At 49.4% G+C, this 14,004-nt stretch overlaps 1 protein-coding gene across 3 annotated transcripts in view; it reads left to right on the top strand.

The window, feature by feature from the left end:
• Positions 1 to 14,004, top strand: part of LOC148527001 (uncharacterized) — a 158,875-nt gene that overhangs the window by 26,188 nt on the left and 118,683 nt on the right. The window contains exon 2 of one of the 3 annotated variants that reach the window (XM_088469465.1): positions 5,799 to 5,862. The exons of the other annotated variants lie outside the window; for them this stretch is intronic. The gene's annotated coding sequence lies outside the window, so the exon portion shown is untranslated. Of the gene's footprint in view, positions 1 to 5,798; positions 5,863 to 14,004 lie in introns of those variants that run through there. 3 annotated transcript variants of the gene reach the window in all.

Raw genomic sequence — 14,004 nt, 5'->3', positions numbered from 1 at the left:
TTGTTGTGGGTCTAAGGTAGTATCTAGCGATAGGTAGTGTCTTACTGTCCAGTCCCTGGTCGTGATTTATGATAGTGTATAGTGAGGTCACGTCACTGGTCACAAGCCAGTGGTCATCCCCCCATGTGGTGTCTTCCAGTATTTTGAGTATGTGCGTAGTGTCCTGTAGGTGTGAGCATTGTTGGCTGTGAAGTGTCTGCTAAGCTGCAGTGAATAAACGGTCCACTGTTTTACTGTCCTACTGGATGTGTTTCTTCCCGCCTTGTGACATTATATATAAATACATATGTACATACATATATGTATATATATATATATGTTTGTGTGTATGTATGTACAGTATATATATATATATGTATGATATTTATGTGTGCATATATATGTATATGTGTGTGTGTGACTGTCTATATATATATATATATATATATATATTTATTTATAATGTATCCATAACCAGCATTTGACACATATAGATATATATATATAAAATCAACTTTGATTATTTTATTGACAGGAGCCTCCACACGTTTGTTGTCCAGGGGGCCACAGACCTTAATTTGGCCCTGGCTACAGAATCTGTCCCTCCCCACTGCAAAAACTGGAGATAAACTGGTCAAAAAGGTGAAACAACTTCAATATGAAAACATGCTCTAGCCTTAGTGCTACATAGCTATTTAAAAAATTTATAACTTTAAGGATCTGGAGGTTAGCAGAAATAAAATAATACCATAAATACAACAAAAGATTTTGGTTTTGGCTTGAAATTAGAAGAAAATATTGCATTCACTGTGACCGACATGTTTTATTGAAGAGTTTTATTGCAAAGACACAGACAGTTAATCTTTAGTTATTTCCTTTTATTGCACTGTTATGTCTGCTCCTCCTTTTATTGCTAGACTGCTTGTAAAAGGTAAACTTTGCTTTGTAACAACCTCGCAGCATGGCAGATAACATAAATGTGCTAAATACTGGTCTTCTGGGCAGTGTCGTAAATTCATCCCAGACGCGAAATTATAATTTGGCAAATTATAATTTGGTGATCCCCGTAAAAAACAGGACAGGCTATAGATAGATGGAAGCGGCTTCTGATGGTCTGACACAGAGCCCTCTACTAGTATATGGTTATGGTAACTTCTCAGGTACCGGGAAGAGGTGCCACGTACTGGGCAGCCGTGACGGTACACTCCGGGTAAATAAGTGGGATGAATATATTGTGGGCAATGGAAGAGGTGCCCCTTCAGTGCTGGTGCCTCCATTGTCTCCCATAGTTCTGCTTCTGGGTTTGCAGAATGTTTTATTCAGATGAAATGTTAAATGTACAATTGAAGTCAAGAAAAAATGCATAAACAACTCAGATTCAGAGGCGCTCGCAATTTGAACGCAATGCCGATGTTCACGTGCTTCATCGATTATTTGAAACCACACATGCGCGAAATGTTGTGGAAAGGAAACCTCTAAGACGCATGTGTGCGCTCAAAGATTCTATTGCGATCAGGATGGACGGTATCAGTATGGGGCAGCAAAGTGATGGACATTCCTGGGAGGTGGCCAGAAATGAAATATATATCGTGATATTGGAGTGTCGCGGGCATGTCAGTGAAAGCGACTGCGTTCTTAGGCGCACAGCCACAGCCACAGATGCCGTGTTCAGACAAAGAAGCTGCACCTGCCATAGGGTTGGTGTAAGTGTCAATGGTGGCGGTGTTACAGCGTACAGAGACCTTGAAGGTGGGCATTTCAATGCTAATCCTTGAGGGGTTGGCTGAAACTAATTGTCACAAACTCTCGGATGGATTGTGGATGCTACCCGTATTCAGGAAATTGGCTAAACCTATTCCTGAGATGCGGAGTCTAATGTGCTGGCAGTTTTCACCAGTTCCCCTCTCAAGAAGGTATGGACTTGGCTGAGTCCGACACACAGGTCCCAGCCCTCAGGTTAGGTTTCCCTATACAGGTGCTGGCAAACTTGGTTGGTATGCAGGAGACTTGAGCGTAGTCGACTAGCCGGGTCAGAACCAAACAGACGAGATGGTACCAGGGAGCACACATAAATGGGTCACAGGAAGTAGCCGAGGTCAGAACCAGATATCAACGTAGAACCAGGGGTCAGGCAGAATCAGAGTCACGAACAAGCCAAGGTCAGAACCAATAGTCAGGATATGCACAGGAACACTGGAGTATGGTAATGTAGCCTATACTCCTTCCTTTTAAAGGTCAGAGTTCAACCCCAGCCCCAATCAATATTCCCTATTCTAGCGCCTGTCTCTAAATCTTATGCAGAGCGGTGCGCGCGCTCCTATGGGAGCCCCAGCCGCCTGCACACAGCCGCCGGAGGAGGGGAACAGCAAACAGCGGGCGCTGGGGATCTCCCGTCCGCTGTCCCACGCCGGCCCGTACCCCAGCGCTGCCGGACCAGGTAAGCAAGACCTGGATTCGGCAACGCTGTAACACTAATATTGCATATTATCACCGTCATAAACCTCTGAATCAGGCTGTAGTTGGGGGCAGCTGTGGAAGCCAGTTTTACTACTTTATGGGGCATATCCAATTACCCGCGGGACCTCTCCCGCAAGTAATTGGGGCTTGATAGTCCCGCGGCGCGGGGTTAAGCTATTCAATAAAATAGCTTTTTCCCCGTGCCGTTAACTCTTATGTCGCATGCGGGAATACACTGTTTCCGCGAGCAACGCGGAAACAGTGTGTTATAGCATCTAGCATGAGGCCGATTAGGACGGCTACACACACATTTTAACTCGCACCTACATGAGGTGCGAGGTAAAGGCCGACAGCGGGGACTCGCGCGCGGGGTCTCGGGGACACCCGCGCGTGCAATCCCCGCTAATTGAATGACGTCAAGCACGATAATTAGCCGCGGGGTAAACCCCACGGCTCATTGAATATGCCCCTATGCGAGTACCTGTTCAACTAATGCAAGGGTTTGTGTGTGTGCAAGCGGAATCCCATGCCACCCATTGGTCTTACAGTAACCGCTGCAACACCATCATTGGTATCTGCACTTGCACCAGCCCCATCATTGGTATCTGCACTTGCACCAGCCCCATGCTAGCGGCAAGAGATCCATCAGAAACAGGCTTCTCATTGCCCATACACATTACTGAGATTCGTACAGAGCTTTAGATACATGCATATAGCATTCCCACAAGTCAGGGTGGTTCAGTGAGATCGCTTTGCCATCACCCAGTTCCTGCCCCAGAAGGCCATATATCACGAACAGACAGATCTGGCTAAGGTCCATGCTACTAAACTTCCAGAGAAACAGGGTCATGTTTCGTGTGTAAGGGGGCATGGTCTTGTGATACTCCCTCATTTTCATCACTCTGGGGGCATGCCTAGAACTCCCTGGCAAAAGCATTAACACCCCAAACTAGTCAACCCAGGCTGGGGATGCCAGGGGAGACGGGGACCCTGCCAATGAAGGGGTCCCCCTCTCCTGAGTACCTCAGGCCTGGGCTGGTGGGTGCAGGGGTAATAGTCATCATAATAAATGTCTGCTATTGTTTTTTACAGTGGGACTACAGGTGCCAGTGGAACTACAAATGTCAGCAAGCGGCTGGCACCGGTACCCCAATTGTAAAAATAAAAATTACAGGACACACACACTGTAGAAAGTATAGGTTTAGTACACAAAAACACACACATACTATACTCACCTTGTCCCCGGTGTTCAGTCCCCTTATAAAATAGAAATTCATGATAATCCCTAAAGAAAAAAAAACATCCTACCTCCTGGCACAGGTCGGTCCTTTTCTCAAGTAGAGTCCCAGCCATAAAAAAAAACACGACTCACCTGGACCATTTTGTACACTGAAGAGATGTATGTGTTTCTCCATACATCTGCTCCCCCGGCAAGTGACGAAAAACTCGTGGGTTTTGTTACTTGCCAGGCCGCCAGCCAATCAGAGCCAATCAGAGGCCGCTCTAGAATCAATCAACAGCCACGCCGCTCATAGCCAATCAGCGCCCGCTTACTCTCACTGATCTGTGTATGTTTCTGCTAAACATGTAGCTCAGGAGGTAGTCTATTTAAAGCTTCTATTTTGGACTTTGCTAAAATTACACCCGTGATTATAATCACGATTCTTGGTAAATTCCTTTGTTGTATTCCTATCTTTGGGAAGTTGCACCCATAATTTGTTCCTGCGAGTTTGGCCGATAGTTTATTTATTTCTAATTGTGTTTTCACCCGTGTTTTGCAGAGAGTTTCATGATTTCTCACCGGAGTTTGCGTTTAGTAAATTTGCGAGTTGTAAAAAATGGCCAAACACACCCGTGATTGACATCTCGACCAGACACAACTATAAATAAATTTCCCCCTAGGTTTGCTGCTGCAACTGCTTTTGCATTTATTGGCGCAGTTGGGTCTGTGACTTTATGCCATACTCGCTGACTTTTTTAACCTCCTCTCTGGGAGAAGCACAGAGAGGAGACGAAACTGGCCACTTCAGGAGGTGGGGCCAGGCTCCTATGTCATTAGTCCCCGCCCCCATCATGCCAAACTGCCACGAATTGCAGGACCACAAGGTGGGGGCGGGGCTAAATGATGTGTTTCCGTGTCACTTGGCCCTGTCTCACAAATAATCTCCCCATCCTGCCCACTTCACTAGGAAGCAGACAGGATGCAGGAAATCTCTTCCAGGGGTGCGGGAGGCTATCCAAAAATTCGGGAGCCTCCCACAACAACCCAGGAGAGTAGGTAAGTTTGCTGTATGCTAATGCTAGTAAAACCTATTCTCTGGTGCAGAAGTCTGCGTATAAATGCGTAAGTGCTGTGATGCCCACTTTGAGTGGCTGAAGTAGCTGCCATTGGTCGCACCATAGGGGCTTGCTATGTGCAGAATCTCCATCAGAATATGCCCTCCAATGTACAATTAAGCACCTGAGTTTGAACCAATTCCTGTGACACACCCATCAGACGGAATATCTTTGTATGCCTGTTTAGCCACCTCCCAGTCACTACCCAAAACATTCCAGAGCCAGTGCAGCTCAATGGGTCCAGTGACTATGTATGCAGACACAGAGGGTGGCATGTGGCATGCAACTTTTAGATGCAACAATTTGCTAATTTACGGATACATAGGCATTGCGGTCCACTCAAAACCAGTTCCTTAGCGTCATTCTACGCCAGGGATGGGGAACCTTTTTTCTGCTGTGGGCCATTTTGAGTTATAAAATATTATTTGCGGGCCTCGTGCAGGCCACACCCCCTCCATGTGAAGTCACACGGGGGCAGGGCCACAATCGCCGGCGATTAAAGCAATGCCTGGAGTATCCTGAGGATGTTCCGGGGAGCTGTGGGCAGCGGTGTGACCGTCAAAAGCGTCCTAAGGACGCTCCAGGCGGCACTGCTGCATAGATTATGTCTTCTGGGTGCCATTCTAGGCACCCTGCTAGCCAGATGATGCTAGCATAAAAAAGCTCAGAGGGCCAGATCAAATGATTCCACAGGTCTTATATGGCCCCAGGGCTTGAGGTTCCCCATCCCTGTTCTACGTCTTGCCCTGGCATCTTGATGTCACCAATTCATGCCCACTGCTTCTACTTATCCCTCCACTAAGCATTTCCTACTGGGCAGTGATAATACATAGGTAGGTATGATGTAAATAAAGAATAACAATCTTATATTGTATTCTAACTATCTGGAAACAGCATTACTGACATTTCATTTTGTTCCAGATAATACAGTAGATCAGTGTAATTCAGAGTTGATAACTTTCCTCAGATATAATAGGGAGATAAGATTTGCACAGTCTTCTCGTAATTGTGCTTCTTTCCCACAGGTGCGGTGAGACAGCCAACAATAGCTGCCTTTGTTCCTCTGAATGATCCTGATGAATACTTGCAGAAAGCTTCCAGCGAACACAAGAAATGTTTAAAACTATAGGGAAAGGGCAGAACTAACTTCAGTCAGGTTATTACTAATTAAAAAGGTCAGGGTTGCTCGTATCAGGTTCCTAGTATGGTACCAATAAGCTGAAAACACTATTTGACTTATATAAAATATATACTAATAGCTTTTATAACATGTGTAGATGAAAAAGTTATAGAAGTTTATTAAAACTTAATATATATGAAAATAGCTATAAAGGGGAAGATTGTAATTCCTATCCCAGGTTGCAACGAAGGATTTGCGATATATACTGTATATATATATATATATATATATATATGAAATTAATGTAACTCTGTCCCATACAAATGCCCACATCAGTTGAAATAACCCACCCAGCCCCAATTAAGGTAAGTACACATCGCAAACAAAGGTGGAAACCATGAGCATTAAAACAAGCAACAACTATATAGAGGTGTAAGTAAATGGGAATGTAGAATACTGGAGGCAGGGGCTTTTAAGAGATGAGGGGGCCCGTGTGCAGCCTCCATTTGGGCCTCCTCCTCTCTGTTGGTGCACTGAGCGCAGTAGATTCTATCTTCATGCCAGAATCTACAGCGCATGTGCAGGTCACCGGGAAAATGGCCTCCCCCATTTTCCCAATGATTTTGTGCTGCTCTGCAGCGCCGGCCTGGCTCTGCGGAGCAGCATATCGGAATCTATTTATTAACAATGGGTACACCCATTATAAAGATGCCTATGACTGGAGGCTGTCAGATGAAGATGCACTTTGTACTGTAAGAACAGATCACTGAAGTCTGAGTCAGAAGAAGAAACTGGAACAGAGCTGAAAGCCCCTGCAGCTAGGAGACTGTTCTTAGGGAGAAGAGTCTTGTTCTGACAATGATCTGGACACAGGAGATGGTTTAAATAGGTCGCTCCCAGCACCTATTGGCACAAGCAGGTCAAGTGAGTGCTGCTGCTGGAATCTGGTTGGCAGTTGTAGTCATGTGAGAAAATCCAAGATGGCTTCGCCCATGCTCCACCGCTATGGGAAATGACTGGAGGGGAAACGCCAGGCACACATGCAGCAGTACCCATTCAGGTGTCAGGGATGCCTGAAGGGACCAGAGAGGGCAACGATGGCAGTGATGTGCCATTGCTGGACCCAGTAACTGGGGCTAAGACCCTGATATGTGAAACTTATTATTGTTGCCACTTTACTTTACTTGTTCTATACCTGCCACTTGTAGATATTGCTGATAATATTTCTCTTGTACATTGTATTGTTGTTTTGCAACAAAAGCAACGTTACTGTATGTTCCCAGTATTAAAACCAGATGTCAGTGCACATTTCTTAAATCCTCTTTGACTTTACACTAATCTCACTGTGTATGAGCAAAAGCATTTGTGTAATTAAGAAATACTTTATGCTGCTCTAATCTGTGTCTGATATGAATTAGACAGGGCATTATTTTAACTCTGCAAACTGCTTTCCAGTTTTCTGCCAATGGATGCATTAAGAGTAAAATGTGTCTATGTTTTCTTTCAGTGATTAAATGGTTACTATGTCAGGGGAACACTGCCGTTGTGTGTGGTGCCTGGGGGCCAGCAGTGTTTCTTTATGTGTACTAGTACGTCTACTTTCCGTCTAGCAAATTAGTAGGGTCCCAGCCACTTTGCTAACTATGGAAGCACCACCGTGAAACCAATCTGCGCCTACATTGGCTGGTTGGCGGATGTTCTGTAAAATGCGCCGGTTGGACATAGTAAAAACATGAGTCTGAAGTAAAACCTACAGTACTACCACTTTAGTACCAGCATTATTTAAGCTGTACAGATGTTATCCTAAAATACATCTTGTATAAGCCTCATTTATGGTATAATTAAGTATTAGAGAAAGTGGGAATTGGGGCTGCCCTTATTATATGTGCTTGATGCTTTTTTTATTAATTTGTTTGACGTGTGTGATCTTTACCACAGGCATTCAAATCATACCTACCTACTCTCCTTAAATGTCCAGCAGACTCCCAAATTTTGGGGAGTTTTCTCTGACCCTTGAAAGAACTGGGAACCCTCCCAGATCCTTCCCACCTCACTACGGTTTCTGTTTTCATAGTCCCAACCCCATGGTGTGATGTACAAGTCCTGTATTTACCACTTGGATGCCCCCCTCAGGATTCCAAAACTTGTTTGGTCCAGCCCTATGAGCACTCCAGCAAAGCACGTAATGCCTTCGTAAAAGCTCCATCTCACAAGCCACCTATGGGTTGATGAGATTCTAACAGGCCTATTAAAAGAACACACATACTCATACAAATAAGCTAAATCCCTCCCCCCACATACATCTAATAGGCCAGACCATTACTATAAGACCTGTCAATCATCTTACAATCATGAGGTCAGCTGTTTATACATCCAGAACCCAGGAGCTTACCTGTCTTTCAGCTTAGACACCATCATTTAATCTTGTTTCTGCCTTTAAGTAGCAGCACCACATCTACTGAACTATAACTATTGCTCCCCTTGCCACGTCACCCTGTTGACCATCAAACCCACGCTCTTTCCCACGTCTGGACGCATCTGTACAAAAGGGCATTTGCACTGTATTTAAACATCTGAGGTTTGTCAATAACCATCTGTGATTTCTAATATCCTATTGTACAGTACACAACTTTCTCCATAAAATACATATTAGCTGTTAATATGACTTTACATTTCTTCTCAAATTTATCCTAGTGATTAACAAATTCTAATGATAGAGGTTTATTAAGCATATTAACCCCTCACTGCAGAATGACTTCTCAGTGTAGAAGAGGATCACATAGTATAACATTTAGGGGCATTTTCAATAAGCTGTGGACTTTTAGCAGCTGAGTTAAACTGTGTCCAATAGGTCGTCTTCGCTCTGCAAATGCGTCAGCAGTGCTTTCTTCCCACTGCACATGAGCCGGCAGTGCTTTCTTCCCACTGCACAAGAGCCGGCAGTGCTTTCTTCTCACTGCACAAGAGCCGGCAGTGCTTTCTTCCCACTGCACATGAGTCGGCAGTGCTTTCTTCCCACTGCACATGAGCCGGCAGTGCTTTCTTCCCACTGCACATGAGGCGGCAGTGCTTTCTTCCCACTGCACATGCGCCGACAGTGCTTTCTTCCCACTACACATGCGCCTGCAGTGCTTTCTTCCCACTGCACATGCACCGGCAGTGCTTTCTTCCCAATGCACATGCCCCGGCAGTGCTTTCTTCCCACTACACATGCCCCGGCAGTGCTTTCTTCCCACTGCACATGAGCCGGCAGTGCTTTCTTCACACTGCACATGAGCCGGCAGTGCTTTCTTCCCACTGCACATGAGCCGGCAGTGCTTTCTTCCCACTGCAAATGAGCCAGCAGTGCTTTCTTCCCACTGCACATGAGCCGGCAGTGCTTTCTTCCCACTGCACATGCGCCGGCAGTGCTTTCTTCCCACTGCACATGCGCCGGCAGTGCTTTCTTCCCACTGCACATGAGGCGGCAGTGCTTTCTTCCCACTGCACATGAGCCGGCAGGGCTTTCTTCCCACTGCATATGCGCCAGCAGTGCTCTCTTCCCACTGCACAAGAGGCGGCAGTGCTTTCTTCCAACAGCACAAGAGGCGGCAGTGCTTTCTTCCCACTACACATGCGCCTGCAGTGCTTTCTTCCCACTGCACGACAGTGCTTTCTTCCCACTGCACATGCCCCGGCAGTGCTTTCTTCCCACTGCACATGCCCCTGCAGTGCTTTCTTCCCACTGCACATGAGCCGGCAGTGCTTTGTTCCCACTGCACATGATCCGGTAGGGCTTTCTTCCCACTGCACATGAGCCGGCAGGGCTTTCTTCCCACTGCACATGCCCCGGCAGTGCTTTCTTCCCACTGCACATGCCCCGGCAGTGCTTTCTTCCCACTGCAAATGCCCCGGCAGTGCTTTCTTCCCACTGCACATGAACTGGCAGTGCATTCTTCCCACTGCACATGCGCCTGCAGTGCTTTCTTCCCACTGCACATGAGCCGGCAGTGCTTTCTTCCCACTGCACATGAGCCGGCAGTGCTTTCTTCCCACTGCACATGAGTCGGCAGTGCTTTCTTCCCTCTGCACATGCGCCGGCAGTGCTTTCTTCCCACTACACATGCGCCTGCAGTGCTTTCTTCCCACTGCACGACAGTGCTTTCTTCCCACTGCACATGCCCCGGCAGTGCTTTCTTCCCACTGCACATGCGCCGGCAGTGCTTTCTTCCCACTGCACATGCACCGGCAGTGCTTTCTTCCCACTGCACATGAGCCGGCAGTGCTTTCTTCCCACTGCACATGAGTCGGCAGTGCTTTCTTCCCACTGCACATGAGCCGGCAGTGCTTTCTTCCCACTTCACATGCGCCGGCAGTGCTTTCTTCCCACTGCACATGAGTCGGCAGTGCTTTCTTTCCACTGCACATGAGCTGGCAGTGCTTTCTTCCCACTTCATATGCGCCGGCAGTGCTTTCTTCCCTCTGCACATGCGCTGGCAGTGCTTTCTTCCCACTGCACATGAGCCGGCAGTGCTTTCTTCCCACTGCACATGAGGCGGCAGTGCTTTCTTCCCACTGCACATGCGCCGACAGTGCTTTCTTCCCACTGCACATGCGCCTGCAGTGCTTTCTTCCCACTGCACATGCACCGGCAGTGCTTTCTTCCCAATAAACATGCCCCGGCAGTGCTTTCTTCCCACTACACATGCCCCGGCAGTGCTTCTTCCCACTGCACATGAGCCGGCAGTGCTTTCTTCCCACTGCACATGAGCCGGCAGTGCTTTCTTCCCACTGCACATGAGCCGGCAGTGCTTTCTTCCCACTGTACATGAGCCGGCAGTGCTTTCTTCCCACTGCACATGCGCCGGCAGTGCTTTCTTCCCACTGCACATGAGGCGGCAGTGCTTTCTTCCCACTGCACATGAGCCGGCAGTGCTTTCTTCCCACTGCACATGCGCCGGCAGTGCTTTCTTCCCACTGCACAAGAGGCGGCAGTGCTTTCTTCCCACTGCACAAGAGGCGGCAGTGCTTTCTTCCCACTACACATGCGCCTGCAGTGCTTTCTTCCCACTGCAAGACAGTGCTTTCTTCCCACTGCACATGCCCCGGCAGTGCTTTCTTCCCACTGCACATGAGCTGGCAGTGCTTTCTTCCCACTGCACATGAGCCGGCAGTGCTTTGTTCCCACTGCACATGATCCGGCAGGGCTTTCTTCCCACTGCACATGAGCCGACCGTGCTTTCTTCCCACTGCACATGCCCCGGCAGTGCTTTCTTCCCACTGCACATGCGCCTGCAGTGCTTTCTTCCCACTGCACATGAGCCGGCAGTGCTTTCTTCCCACTGCACATGAGGCGGCAGTGCTTTCTTCCCACTGCACATGCGCCGACAGTGCTTTCTTCCCACTACACATGCGCCTGCAGTGCTTTCTTCCCACTGCACATGCACCGGCAGTGCTTTCTTCCCAATGCACATGCCCCGACAGTGCTTTCTTCCCACTGCACATGCACCGGCAGTGCTTTCTTCCCAATGCACATGCCCCGGCAGTGCTTTCTTCCCACTACACATGCCCCGGCAGTGCTTCTTCCCACTGCACATGAGCCGGCAGTGCTTTCTTCCCACTGCACATGAGCCGGCAGTGCTTTCTTCCCACTGCACATGAGCCGGCAGTGCTTTCTTCCCACTGCAAATGAGCCGGCAGTGCTTTCTTCCCACTGCACATGAGCCGGCAGTGCTTTCTTCCCACTGCACATGAGCCGGCAGTGCTTTCTTCCCACTGCACATGCGCCGGCAGTGCTTTCTTCCCACTGCACAGGAGGCGGCAGTGCTTTCTTCCCACTGCACATGAGCCGGCAGTGCTTTCTTCCCACTGCACATGCCCCGGCAGTGCTTTCTTCCCACTGCACATGCCCCTGCAGTGCTTTCTTCCCACTGCACATGAACCGGCAGAGCATTCTTCCCACTGCACAAGAGGCGGCAGTGCTTTCTTCCCACTACACATGCGCCTGCAGTGCTTTCTTCCCACTGCAAGACAGTGCTTTCTTCCCACTGCACATGCCCCGGCAGTGCTTTCTTCCCACTGCACATGCCCCTGCAGTGCTTTCTTCCCACTGCACATGAGCCGGCAGTGCTTTCTTCCCACTGCACATGAGCCGGCAGTGCTTTGTTCCCACTGCACATGATCCGGCAGGGCTTTCTTCCCACTGCACATGAGCCGACCGTGCTTTCTTCCCACTGCACATGCCCCGGCAGTGCTTTCTTCCCACTGCACATGCCGCGGCAGTGCTTTCTTCCCACTGCACATGAACCGGCAGTGCATTCTTCCCACTGCACATGAGGCGGCAGTGCTTTCTTCCCACTGCACATGCGCCTGCAGTGCTTTCTTCCCACTGCACATGAGCCGGCAGTGCTTTCTTCCCACTGCACATGAGTCAGCAGTGCTTTCTTTCCTCTGCACATGTGCCGGCAGTGCTTTCTTCCCACTGCACATGAGCCGGCAGTGCTTTCTTCCCACTGCACATGAGTCGGCAGTGCTTTCTTCCCACTGCACATGAGCCGGCAGTGCTTTCTTCCCACTTCACATGCGCCGGCAGTGCTTTCTTCCCACTGCACATGAGTTGGCAGTGCTTTCTTTCCACTGCACATGAGCCGGCAGTGCTTTCTTCCCACTTCATATGCGCCAGCAGTGCTTTCTTCCCTCTGCACATGCGCCGGCAGTGCTTTCTTCCCACTGCACATGAGGCGGCAGTGCTTTCTTCCCACTGCACATGAGCCTGCAGTGCTTTCTTCCCACTGCACATGCCCCTGCAGTGCTTTCTTCCCACTGCACATGAGGAGGCAGTGCTTTCTTCCCACTGCACATGCGCCTGCTGTGTTTTCTTCCCACTGCACAAGAGCCGGCAGTGCTTTCTTCCCACTGCACATGAGCCGGCAGTGCTTTCTTCCCACTGCACATGAGCCGGCAGTGCTTTCTTCCCACTTTACATGCGCCGGCAGTGCTTTCTTCCCTCTGCACATGCGCCGGCAGTGTTTTCTTCCCACTGCACAAGAGGCGGCAGTTCTTTCTTCCCACTGCACATGCGCCTGCAGTGCTTTCTTCCCACTGCACATGCGCCGGCAGTGCTTTCTTCCCACTGCACATGAGCCGGCAGTGCTTTCTTCCCACTACACATGCGCCGGCAGTACTTTCTTCCCACTGCACATGAGCCGGCAGTGCTTTCCAATGCTTTCTTCCCGCTGCACATGAGCCGGCAGTGCTTTCTTCTGCACATGAGCCGGCAGTGCTTTCTTCCCACTGCACATGCGCCTGCAATGCTTTCTTCCCACTGCACATGAGGCGGCAGTGCTTTCTTCCCACTACACATGCGCTTGCAGTGCTTTCTTCCCACTGCAAGACAGTGCTTTCTTCCCACTGCACATGCCCCGGCAGTGCTTTCTTCCCACTGCACATGCCCCTGCAGTGCTTTCTTCCCACTGCACATGAGCCGGCAGTGCTTTCTTCCCACTGCACATGAGCCGGCAGTGCTTTGTTCCCACTGCACATGATCCGGCAGGGCTTTCTTCCCACTGCACATGCCCCGGCAGTGCTTTCTTCCCACTGCACATGCCCCGGCAGTGCTTTCTTCCCACTGCACATGCCCCGGCAGTGCTTTCTTCCCACTGCACATGAACCGGCAGTGCATTCTTCCCACTGCACATGAGGCGGCAGTGCTTTCTTCCCACTGCACATGCGCCTGCAGTGCTTTCTTCCCACTGCACATGAGCCGGCAGTGCTTTCTTCCCACTGCACATGAGTCGGCAGTGCTTTCTTCCCTCTGCACATGCCCCGGCAGTGCTTTCTTCCCTCTGCACATGCCCCGGCAGTGCTTTCTTCCCTCTGCACATGCGCCGGCAGTGCTTTCTTCCCACTGCACATGAGGCGGCAGTGCTTTCTTCCCACTGCACATGCGCCTGCAGTGCTTTCTACCCACTGCACATGCGCCGGCAGTGCTTTCTTCCCACTGCACATGCGCCGGCAGTGCTTTCTTCCCACTGCACATGAGCCGGCAGTGCTTTCTTCCCTCTGCACATGAGTCGGCAGTGCTTTCTTCCCACTGCACATGAGCCGGCAGTGCTTTCTTCCCACTTCACATG

This window comes from Taudactylus pleione, unplaced genomic scaffold (assembly GCF_031769625.1).
Source record: "Taudactylus pleione unplaced genomic scaffold, aTauple2 ptg000092l, whole genome shotgun sequence".
NCBI classification, from domain to species: domain Eukaryota; kingdom Metazoa; phylum Chordata; class Amphibia; order Anura; family Myobatrachidae; genus Taudactylus; species Taudactylus pleione.
The sequence above is the reverse complement of the archived record's forward strand: the minus strand, read 5'-3'. Positions and strand labels throughout refer to the sequence as shown.